We start from the raw sequence: 12,797 nt of genomic DNA, 5'->3' as shown, positions 1-12,797 counted from the left end.
GCCATCACCTTTGAGAACCGGAACAATCGGACTGGCCCACTCGTTGAACTCCACCGGTGTAATGATGCCCTCTCGCTGCAGCCTGTCCAGCTCAATTTCCACTTTCTCTTGCATCATCTATGGCACCGCTCATGCCTTGTGGTGGATGGGTCGTGTACCGGGAACTAAGTGGATCTGCACCTTTGGCCCCGAGAAACTTCCGATGCCTGGCTCAAACAACGACAGGAACTTGCACAGAACCTGGGCACATGCGGCGTCGTCGACAGACGATAGCGCTCGGATGTCGTCCCAGTTCCAGTGGATTTTTCCCAGCCAGCTTCTGCCGAACAGTGTGAGGCCATCTTCTGGTACAATCCATAGTGGGAGTTCATGCACTGCTCCATAAGAACATAAGAACATAAGAATTAGGAACAGGAGTAGGCCATCTAGCCCTTCGAGCCTGCTCCGCCATTCAAAAAGATCATGGCTGATCTGGCCGTGGACTCAGCTCCAATTACCCGCCCGCTCCCCATAACCCTTAATTCACTTATTGGTTAAAAATCTATCTATCTGTGATTTGAATACATTCAATGAGCTAACCTCAACTGCTTCCTTGGGCAGAGAATTCCACAGATTCACGACCCTCTGGGAGAAGAAATTCCTTCTCAACTCGGTTTTAAATTGGCTCCCCCGTATTTTGAGGCTGTGCCCCCTAGTTCTAGTCTCCCCGACCAGTGGAAACAACCTCTCTGCCTCTATCTTGTCTATCCTTTTCATTATTTTAAATGTTTCTATAAGATCACCCCTCATCCTTCTGAACTCCAACCAGTAAAGACCCAGTCTACTCAATCTATCATCATAAGGTAACCCCCTCATCTCCGGAATCAGCTTAGTGAATCGTCTCTGCACCCCCTCCAAAGTTAGTATATCCTTCCTTAAGTAAGGTGACCAAAAGTGCACGCAGTACTCCAGGTGCGGCCTCACCAATACCCTGTATAGTTGCAGCAGGACCTCCCTGCTTTTGTACTCCATCCCTCTCGCAATGAAGGCCAACATTCCATTCGCCTTCCTGATTACCTGCTGCATCTGCAAACTAACTTTTTGGGATTCATGCACAAGGACCCGCAGGTCCCTCTGCACCGCAGCATGTTGTAATTTCTCCCCATTCAAATAATATTCCCTTTTATTGTTTTTTTTTCCAAGGTGGATGACCTCACATTTTCCAACATTGTATTCCATCTGCCAAACCTTATTCCATTTGCTTAACCTATCTTAATCTCTTTGCAGCCTCTCTGTGTCCTCTACACAACCCGCTTTCCCACTAATCTTTGTTTCATCTGCAAATTTTGTTACACTACACTCTGTCCCCTCTTCCAGGTCATCTATGTATATTGTAAACAGTTGTGGTCCCAGCACCGATCCCTGTGGCACACCGCTAACCACCGATTTCTAACCCGAAAAAGACCCATTTATCCCGACTCTCTGCTTTCTGTTCACCATCCAATTCTCTATTCATGCTGATACATTTCCTCTGACTCCGCGTACCTTTATCTTCTGCAGTAACCTTTTGTGTGGCACCTTATCGAATGCCTTTTGTAAATCTAAATACACCACATCCATCGGTACACCTCTATCCACCATCATAGGAGACTTTTACTGCTGCGCTGCCAATTACAGGGATCAGCTCTTTTGTGTAAATTCTTAGCCTGGTATGAATGGGGCTAAGCTAGGGTCTGTGTGCCTTGTTGCACCACAGCCTGTCGAAGGCCTTTTTGCGCATGATAGACTGACTCGCACCGGTGTCCAGTTCCCTGGATACTGGAATTCTATCCAGTTCGACTTTTAGCATAATCGGTGGACATTTCGAGGTGAAGGTGTGTACCCCATACAGTTCTGCTTCCTCAGTTTGAGTCTCTAGTTCAGCCTGATCCGCCATTGATCGATCCTCCTCTGCAACGTGATGGTTTGCAGGGTTTGCAGCTCATTTGCACATTCACTGGAGGTGTCCCATTGTTCCACAGCCTTTGCACGCACAGTGTTTGAAGCGGCATTAATGGGCTCGATGATCACCTCCGCAGCGCCAACAAGGTGTTAACTGCCGCACATTAACGTTTGATGGTGGACTCTGGGTCATCTGAGGTGGTGCAGTTGCAGGCGTATACGTTCTGCCATATGCATTCCTGCCTGAAAACAACGTTACTTTGTGTACAGTACTTGCCGAAACCTCTTTATGCTGCAAAATTTGTTTGGTGTTATCGCTGGTGGACATAAATGCCTGGGCTATCGTTATGGCTTTGCTCAGGTTCGGTGTTTCAACAGTCAATAGTTTGCGAAGGATAACCTCATGGCCAATGCCAAGCACAAAGAAGTCTCTTAGCATTTGCTCAAGGAATCCATAGGATTCGCAATGTCCTGCAAGGCACCTTAGTTCGGCGACATAGCTCACCACTTCCTGGCCTTCAGACCGTTGACATGTGTAAAATCGATACCTTGCCATCAGAACGCTCTTCTTCGGATTTAGGTGCTCCCGGACCAGCGTACACAGCTCTTCATACGATTTGGTTGTTGGTTTCACCGGAGCTAAAAGAGTCTTCATGAGGCCATAGGTTGTTGCCCCACAGACGGTGAGGAGGATCGCCCTTCATTTGGCAGCATTCTCATCCCCTTCCAGCTCGCTAGCCACGAAGTATTGGTTGATTCGCTCCACGAAGGCCTCCCAATCATTCCCTTCTGTGAATTTCTCCAGAATACCAACAGGTCTCTGCATGTTCGCATGATTGTTAGTTATCTCGTTGCCAGTTGCTTTGTTCATAATAAAGTAATGTAACTGAGTACTGTAGACATGAGTAACTGTGACCTTAGCTCCTTTATTCAATCTCCAGAGTGTTGGTACAGCATTGGAGGTCTGCTTATATGCAGTGCTCCCAAGGGATGCTGGGATCCCTTGACACTCCAACTGGTATGCCCTCTGGTGGCGGTTTGATACAGGTTACATAGGGTTGCATACATAACATATATAATAGCAGAAAAGGAAATGATGGAGCAATATGGTATAAATTAGTAATGTTAAAGGCAGCAAAGTAACATTTTGTAGCTGCTATGAACAGCTCAATCAAAAAATTCAATCAGACAGACAGGTCAGAGTAGCTGCAGGAAATCCGAATGTAATGATCATGGAGAATTTCAATAAACCAGATATAAGTAGACACATGAGGAACACCCAAAAGGGAGGAGCACAAGTGCAAAGTTTAGAGATAATCAGAAGTTCCTTGCTAGCACAACTTGTAAAGCAGACCAACATCAATGGTGACGTGCAAGATCTGTAGAAAAACAAACTCTGTAGCTATGAGAAGAGTTCTGAGAAGATTAATTGGGAAATAAAATACTAATGAACATGGAAAAGGAGCATATGGGATCTCCAGGTGTTAAGTTGCAGTTGGGTGGTATCTATGCCCTTTTTGAAATAATGCCATGGATTTAACAAGCTGGTAAATATTTAATGGCAGTGGAGTAAAAACCTCAGCTGGTTCAGCTGTGCCAATTACTGGGAATGGGCCCTGCAAATTCTGACCAGTTATGTGATATGTCAACAGGAGGTTTAAGTCACACCTTAATTAGACTTTAATCTAAACCAGTGAACTAAATTAACTATGATGTAAGTTAATTTTTCAGAAACAGTTTAGGACTTGTCAGTCAAAGGAATCAACCCACTCTGAGCTATTTGAAGGCTTTGGGCACTAATACGGATAATATTCTATTACACGAGGGTACATTCCAATAAGGATAACAATCTAGCACTGAATTAATAATGCATTTCTATCAATATTATATTATAAATAGATGCAAACACAAACTACATATAGAGGAAAAATATTTTGTTCTTTATGCAATTTTAAGCACATATGCTGAGCATATATGAATAAAAAAGAATCACATGATAGAGATCAGTTCCGGAAACTTATAGTGAGCCAGGAAGATGAAAAGCCATAATGCTACATGGTGTGCGCACATGATGTGCAAAGGAAGGATTGGCACATAGGGGCATCCCTATATATTCTTCATGATGCAAATTATAATGACTAAACTGCATCAACTGGTGAAGAGATCTGTTCATATTGTGCGGATTCCTAAAAACGGCATCATTATCATCTGAAGATGATGTCCTCCTGGGAAAGCAGAACAGCTCGAGTCCCAAAAGCAGTGAATTTCCTGAGTGTATTTGAGACAGTTTTTGGGCACAATATGTTCTTGAACCAACAAGAGAACAGGCCATCTTAGAGTTAGTAATGAGTAATGAGCCTGAATTAGTCAATAATCAAATGGTAAGGGAACACCTAACAAACGGTGACCATATTATGATAGAATTAGATATTCCATTTGAGGGGGAGAAGGGTGAGTCCTGAACAAAGGTTTTACATTTAGGTAAGTCTCCATGTGATATCAAGAAATGGTTGAGTGCAATGGATACAACAAAGGCTATGGGACCCGACAACATCCTGGCTGTCGTGCTTAAGCCTTGTTCTCCAGAACTAGCCGCACTCTAGCCAAGCTGTTCCAGTACAGCTACAACACTGGCATCTATCCAAAAATGTGGAAAACTGTCCAGGTATATGCTGCCCACAAAAAGCAGGACAAATACAATCCGGCCAATTGCCACCCCATCAGTCTACTCTCAATCATCAGCAAAGTGATGGAAGGTGTCGTCAACAGTGCTATCAAACGGCACTTACTCACCAATAACCTGCTCATTGATGCTCAGTTTGGGTTCCACCAGAACCACTCGGCTCCAGACCTCATTACAGCATTGGTCCAAGGATTTGACTGAGTGTGGCAGCAAGGAGCTCTAGTAAAATTTAAGTCAATGGGAATCAGGGGGAAAACTCTCCACTGGCTGGAGTCATACCTAGCACAAAGGAAGATGGCTGTGGTTGTTGGAGGTCAATCATCCCAGCCCCCATACATAGATGTAGGAGTTCCTCAGAGCAGTGTTTTTGGCCCAACCATCTTCAGCTGCTTGAATTCTTTGAGGATATAACGAGCATGGTGGATAGAGGTGTACCGATGGATGTGGTGTATTTAGATTTCCAAAAGGCATTCGATAAAGTGCCACACAAAAGGTTACTGCAGAAGATAAAGTTACGCGGAGTCAGAGGAAATGTATTAGCATGGATCGAGAATTAGCTGGCTAACAGAAAGCAGAGCGTCGGGAAAAATGGGTCCTTTTCGGGTTGGAAATTGGTGGTTAGTGGTGTGCCACAGGGATCAATACTGGGACCACAACTGTTTACAATATACATAGATGACCTAGAAGAGGGGACAGAGTGTAGTGCAACAAAATTTGCAGATGACACGAAGATTAGTGGGAAAGCGGGTTGTGTAGAGGACTCAGAGGCTGCAAGGAGATTTGGATAGGTTAAGCGAATGGGCTAAGGTTTGGCAGATGGAATACAATGTCGGAAAGTGTGAGGTCATCCACCTTGGGAAAAAAAACAGTAAAAGGAAATATTATTTGAATGGGGAGAAATTACAACATGCTGTGGTGCAGAGGGACCTGGGGGTCCTTGGGCATGAATCCCAAAAGGTTAGTTTGCAGGTGCAGCAGGTAATCAGGAAGGCAAATGGAATGTTGGCCTTCATTGCGAAAGGGATGGAGTACAAAAGCAGGGAGGTGTTGCTGCAACTGTATAAGGTATTGGTAAGGCCGCCTGGAGTACTGCATGCAGTTTTGGTCACCTTACTTAAGGAAGGATATACTAGCTTTGGAAGGGGTACAGAGACGATTCACTAGGCTGATTCGAGAAATGAGGGGGTTACCTTATGATGACAGATTGAGTAGACTGGGTCTTTACTCGTTGGAGTTCAGAAGGATGAGGGGTGATCTTATAGAAATATTTAAAATCATGAAAGGGATAGACAAGATAGAGGCAGAGAGGTTGTTTCCATTGGTGGGGGAGACTAGAACTAGGGGGCACAGCCTCAAAATACGGAGGAGCCAATTTAAAACCGAGTTGAGAAAGAATTTCTTCTCCCAGAGGGTTGTGAATCTGTGGAATTCTCTGCCCAAGAAAGCAGTTGAGGCTGGCTCATTGAATGTTTTCAAGTCAAAGATAGATAGATTTTTAAGCAATAAGGGAATTAAGGGTTACGGGGAGAGGGCGGGTAAGTGGAGCTGAGTCCACGACCAGATCAGCCATGATCTTATTGAATGGTGGAGCAGGCTCGAGGGACTAGATGGCCTACTCCTGTTCCTAATTCTTATGTTCTTATGTTCTTATGTTCATTTGCAACTCCGCAGCAAGACCTGGATGACATTCAGGCTTGGGCTGATAAGTGGCAAGTGCCAGGCAATGACTATCTCCAACAAGTAAGAGTCTAAACACCTCACATAGAAACATAGAAATTTACAGCGCAGAAGAAGGCCATTTCGGCCCATCGTGTCCGCGCCGGCCGACAAAGAGCCACACAGCCTTTGGTCAGCAGCCCTAAAGGTTACATATAAACCTATGAACAATAACGGAAAGGCAAAGAACACCCAGCCCAACCAGTCCGCTTCACCACAACTGCGACACCCCTTATACTGAAACATTCTAAACTCCACCCCAACCGGAGCCATGTGATCTCCTGGGAGAGGCAAAAACCAGATAAAAACCCAGGCCAATTTAGGGAGAAAAAATCTGGGAAAATTCCTCTCCGACCCATCCAGGTGATCGAAACTAGTCCAGGAGATCACCCTGGCTGTATTCTATTCCCTGCAGTACTTACCATTATATCTGCTCCGTCCAACAAAAGGTCATCCAGTCTAATCCCAATTACCAGCTCTAGGTCTGTAACCCTGCAGGTTACTGAACTTTAAGTGCCCATCCAACCATCTCTTAAAAGTGGTGAGGGTTTCTGCATCCACCACTCTTCCAGGCAGCGAGTTCCAGATCCCCACAACTCTCTGCGTAAAGAAGTCTCCACTCAAATCCCCTCTAAACCTTCCACCAACAACCTTAAAACTATGCCCCCTCGTAATAGACCCCTCCACCAATGGAAATAGGCCCTTACTATCCACTATGTCGAGGCCCGTCAATATTTTGTACACCTCAATGAGGTCTCCTCTCAACCTCCTCTGTTCCAATGAGAACAAACCTAGCCGATCCAATCTATCCTCATAACTAAGATTCTCCATTCCAGGCAGCATCTTAGTAAATGCACATGCGCTGAAAACTGGCTTTTCAGATCTGTCAAGCTCCAGCTTGACAGATCCTCCGCATCTCGGGAGTGAGGACATTTGCATGGGCATTTGCGGTATTTACGCATATCTTGCCCAGCAAATGACGTCAAAACTCTTGCGCCTGATAAAAGCAGATGCATAGTCTACTTTTACAGGCGTAAGAGTTTTAAAATACTCAAAAACTTTTTAAAAGAAAATTATAAAAACACATTGTATTGTTAAAAATCCTCCCCAATATAGTAAGTTTATTTTAAACCATAATTTTAAAAACTTTAAAAAATATCAGCAATATATATATTTTTTAAATATATAAATACCTTTAATTTAAATTAATAAAAATATTTGGTGTATTTTTTCTATTTTTTAATTATTGGTTTTGTGTGTTTTGGGGGCTGTTTCTAATTCATAACAATGGGAACTCCAACTTACGGAGTTCCCATTATTATGAATGAGAACATACTTTACCTGATTGGCTGCCCAGAGCCATGTGACAGCAGCTCCAGGCCTGTGCATGTCCCGACATGCACGCGCTGTGATGCGCAGTCAGAGGAGGCAAAAGGACCGGGAAATCGCGTGGGTGTAGCAGGATTAGGCAAGTGCGCATTTTTTAAAAGTTTTTTACCCGATCACCCGCGGGAAGCAGCCAACCAGGATTTCTGGGCCATTATCTATCAAGACAATCCTCTTGAACTCTCTGTAGTTGCGGGGTGACCACCTCCTGGAAAGTGCACTTCAGGAAATTCTCAGCCCTACAGTGACTCCAGCCACTCCTCAAGCTCCGAAACCTTGTGCTCGAGTTTGAGCAACTGGAGGCACATCCTGCACACATGGTTATCCAGGACACATGACGCGTCTTGGAGTTCCCACTTGGTACAGAATTTGCAGGCAATGGGTCTCAGCTGTTCCAGCTTAAACGTCTATTTTCCAGGAGGTGGTCACCCCGCAACTCGAGATTATATGTATATGTCTCTTATGTTATATATATCAGGGACAAGACGATTGAGGAGAACTCTAGCGACAACATTCCCAGTGGCTGATAGCAGGGAGATTCCCCTGTAGTTGCCGCAGTCGGATTTGTTCCCTTTTTAAAAAATGGTCACAATCACTGCATCTCTGAGATCTCCTGACATGTTCTCCTCCCTCCACATGAGAGAGATGAGGTCATGTATCCGTGCCAACAGCGCCTCTCCATCATACTTTAGCGCCTCAGCAGGGATTCCATCCGCACCCGTAGCCTTGTTATTCTTGAGCTGTTTTATGGCTTTGCCTACCTCGTGCAACGAGGCATGGATGATGTATAGAAGGCACCTCAAGTCGCTGGCGATATATCACCAACGATGTCTCCGCAAGATCCTGCAAATCCCCTGGGAGGACAGGCGCACCAACATCAATGTCCTCGACCAGGCTAACATCCCCAGTATTGAAGCACTGACAGCACTTGATCAGCTTCGCTGGGCAGGCCACATAGTGCTCATGCCAGATACGAGGCTCCCTAAGCAGGAGCTCCTTCATGGTAAACGAGCCAAAGGAGGATAGCGGAAACGTTATTAGGACACCCTCAAAGACTCCCGGGTAAAGTGCGACATTACCACTGACACCTGGGAGACCCCGACTGAAAACCGCCCGAGGTGGAGAAAATACATCCGGGAGGGCGTCGAGCTCTTCGAGTCCCAACGCAAAGAGCATGAAGAGGCCAAGTGCAGGCAGCAGAAGGAGCGCGCGCCAAACCAGCCCCACCGACCACCTCCCTCGATGAACGTCTGTCCCACCTGTAACAGCGTCTGTGGCTCTTGTAGAGGACTGTTCAGGGAGTGAAAGCAAGTCTTCCTTGATTCCGAGGGATTGCCTATGATTATATATCAATTTTAGTTTAGTATCATAGAAAAATAGAAACATTGAAAATAGGTGCAGGAATAGGCCATTTGGCCCTTCGAGCCTGTACCATCATTCAAAATGATCATGGCTGATCATGCAACTTCAGTACCCCATTCCTACTTTCTCTCCATACCCCTTGATCCCTTTAGCCGTAAGGGTCACATCTAACTCCCTTTTGAATATATCTAACGAACTGGCCTCAACAACTTTCTGTGGTAGAGAATTCCACAGGTTCAGAATTCTCTGAGTGAAGAAGTTTCTCCTCATCTCGGTCCTAAATGGCTTACCCCTTATCCTTAGACTGTGACCCCTGTTTCTGGACTTCCCCAACATCGGGAACATTCTTCCTGCATCTAACCTGTCCAATCCCATCAGAATATTATATGTTTCTATGAGATCCACTCTCATTCTTCTAAATTCCAGTGAATATATGCCTAGTCGATCCAGTCTTTCTTCATATGTCAGTCGTGCCATCCCGGGAATCATTCTGGTGAACCTTCACTGCATTCCCTCAATAGCAAGAATGTCCTTCCTCAGATTAGGAGACGAAAACTGCACACAATACTCAACGCGTGGTCTCATCAAGGCCCTGTACAACTGCAGTAAGACCTCCCCGTTCCTATACTCAAATCCCCTCGCTATGAAGGACAGCATACCATTTGCTTTCTTTACTGCCTGATATACCTGCATGCCTACCTTCAATGACTGATGTACCATGACATCCAGGTCTCATTGCACCTCCTCTTTTACTAATCTGTCACATTCAGACAATAATCTGCCTTCCTGTTTTTGTCACCAAAGTGGATAACCTCACATTTATCCACATTATACTGCATCTGCCATGCATTTGCCCATTCACCTAACCTGTCCAAGTCCCCCTGCAACCTCCTAGCATCCTCCTTGCAGCTCACTCTGCCATCCAGCTTAGTGTCATCTGCAAACTTGTAAATATTACATTCAATTCATTTGTCTAAATCATTAATGTATATTGTAAATAGCTGGGGTCCCAGCACTGAACCCTGCGGCACCCCACTAGTCACTGCCTGCCATTCTGGAAAGGACCTGTTTATTCCCACTCTTTGCTTACTGTCTGCCAACCAGTTCTCTATCCCCGTCAATACATTACCCCCAATACCATGTGCCTTAATTTTGCACACTAATCTCCTGTGTGAGACCGTGTCAAAAGCCTTTTGAAAGTCCAAATACACCACATCCACTGGTTCTCCCTTGTCCACTCTACTAGTTACATCCTCAAAAAACTCTCGAAGATTTGTCAAGCATGATTTCCCTTTCATAAATCCATGCTGACTTGGACCGATCCTGTCACTGCTTTTCAAATGCTATTACATCTTTAATGATTGATTCCAACATTTTCCCCACCACCAATGTCAGCCTGACCAGTCTATAATTCCATGTTTTCTCTTTCCCTTCTTTTTTAAAAAGTGGGGTTACATTAGCTACCCTCCAATTCATAGGAACTGCACCAGAATCCATGGAATGTTGGAAAATAACCACCAATGCATCCACTATTTCTAGGGCCACTTCCTTAAGTACTCTGGGATGCAGACTATCAGGCCCTGGGGATTTATTGGCCTTCAGTCCCTGCAATTTCCCTAACACCATTTCCTGACTAATAAGGATTTCCCTCAGTTCCCCCTTCTCGCTGGACCATCAGTCCCCTAGTATTTTCGGGAGGTTATTCGTGTCTTCCGTAGTGAAGACAGAACCAAAGTATTTGTTCAATTGATCTTCCATTTCCTTGTTCCCCATTATGAATTCACTTGATTCTGACTGCAAGGGGCCTACATTAGTCTTCACTCATTTTTTTCTCTTCACATATCGATAGAAACTTTTGCAATTAGTTTTTATGTTCCTTGCAAGCTTACTTTCTTCCTCTATTTTCCCCCTCCTAATTAAACCCTTTGTCCTCCTCTGCTGAATTCTAAATGTCTCCCAGTCCTCAGGTTTGCTGCTTTTTTGGGCCAATTTATATGCCTCGTCCTTGGATTTAACACTTTCCCTAATTTCCCTTGTTAGCCACGGTTGAGCCACCTTCACTTTTTTATTCTTACGCCACACATGGATGTACAATTGTTGTCGTTCATCCATGTGATATTTAAATGTCTGGCATTGCCTATCCACCATTAACCCTTTAAGTATCTTTCTCTAGTCTATCCTAGCCAATTCACATCTCATACCGTCGAAGTTTCCTTTCTTTAAATTCAGGACCCTGGTCTCTGAATTAACTGTGTCACTCTCCATCTTAATGAAGAATTCTACCATATTATGGTCACTCTTCCCCAAGGCGCCCCGCACGACCAGATTGTTAATTAATCCTCTCTCGTTACACAAGACCCAATCTAGGATGACCTGCACTCTAGTTGGTTCCTTGACATATTGGTCGAGAAAACCATCCCTTCTGCACTCCAGGAAATCCTCCTCCACTGTATTGCCACCAGTTTGGTTAGCCCAATCAATATGCAGATTAAAGTCACCCATGATAACTGCTGCACCCTTATTGCACGCGTCCCTAATTTCCTGTTTGATGCCATCCCCAACCTCCCTGCTACTGTTTGGTCGTCTGTACACAACTCCCATTAGCATTTTCTACCCTTTGGTATTCCGCAGCTCTACCGATACAGATTCCATATCATCCAAGTTAATGTCCTTCCTTACTATTGCTTTAATCTCCTCTTTAACCAGTAACGCTACCCCACCTCCTTTTCCTTCCTATCTGTCCTTCCTGAATATTGAATACCCCTGGATGTTGAGTTACCAGCCTTGGTTATCTTGGAGCCATGTCTCCGTAATCCCAATTACATCATATCAGTTAACAGCTATCTGCGCAGTCAATTCATCCATCTTATTACGAATGCTCCTCGCATTGAGACTCAGAGCCTTCAGGCTTGTTTTTTTAACACTCTTTGTCCTTTTAGAATTATGTTGTATTGTGGCCCTTTTTGATTTTTGCCCTTGATTTCTCTGCCCTCCACTCTTGCTTTTCTTCTTTTGCTTCTGCCCCCTTTTTACTTCCCTTTGCCTCCCTGCATAGATTCCCATCCCCCTGCACTTTTAGTTTAAACCCTCCCCAATAGCACTCCCCTCCCCTTCCTCCTATTTATTATTTATGTATACCAGACTTTTATTGTTTGCAATTAGGTTCCCTTTAATTTTGGTTTCCTATACCTAGTTCATTTTAATTTTACCCGCTTCGATCAAATTAATTACACGTATTATTTATATATTTATTTATTTACTGTTGCCGCTTTGTTTAAATTACTGAGCACCTCTTTAACCCTCTGCACTGAATTACCACTTGCACCAAATTTCCGTCCTCTCTTTTTAGCAACCTTTTCAACTGCCAGCTATTACTTCCCCTCCACTCCTCTTGCTGTCCATTCTTCTTCTCGACTCCTCTTGCTCTCCATTCTTCCCCTCTGCTCCTCTTGATATCCTTTCTTCCCCTCCGCTCCTCTTGCTCTCCATTCTTCCCCTTCCTTCTCATTGCTATCCATTCTTCCCCTCTGCTCCTCTTGCTCTCCATTCATCCCCTCCCTTCTCACTGTCATCCATTTCTCATGCCCACTGCTACCTGAGTCTAGTGGGCAGTATTTGGAAGCAGCAATCCTGACCATTAGTGTTGGGAGAATGCTGGGAGAAGAGTGGGACACGGCCAGTCATTAGTCACTTTGGACAGAGTGGGGCTGAAATTTGGCCTTCCGATAAG

This window comes from Pristiophorus japonicus, chromosome 2 (assembly GCF_044704955.1).
Source record: "Pristiophorus japonicus isolate sPriJap1 chromosome 2, sPriJap1.hap1, whole genome shotgun sequence".
Classification (NCBI taxonomy): domain Eukaryota; kingdom Metazoa; phylum Chordata; class Chondrichthyes; family Pristiophoridae; genus Pristiophorus; species Pristiophorus japonicus.
This window is presented reverse-complemented; position numbering follows the sequence as displayed.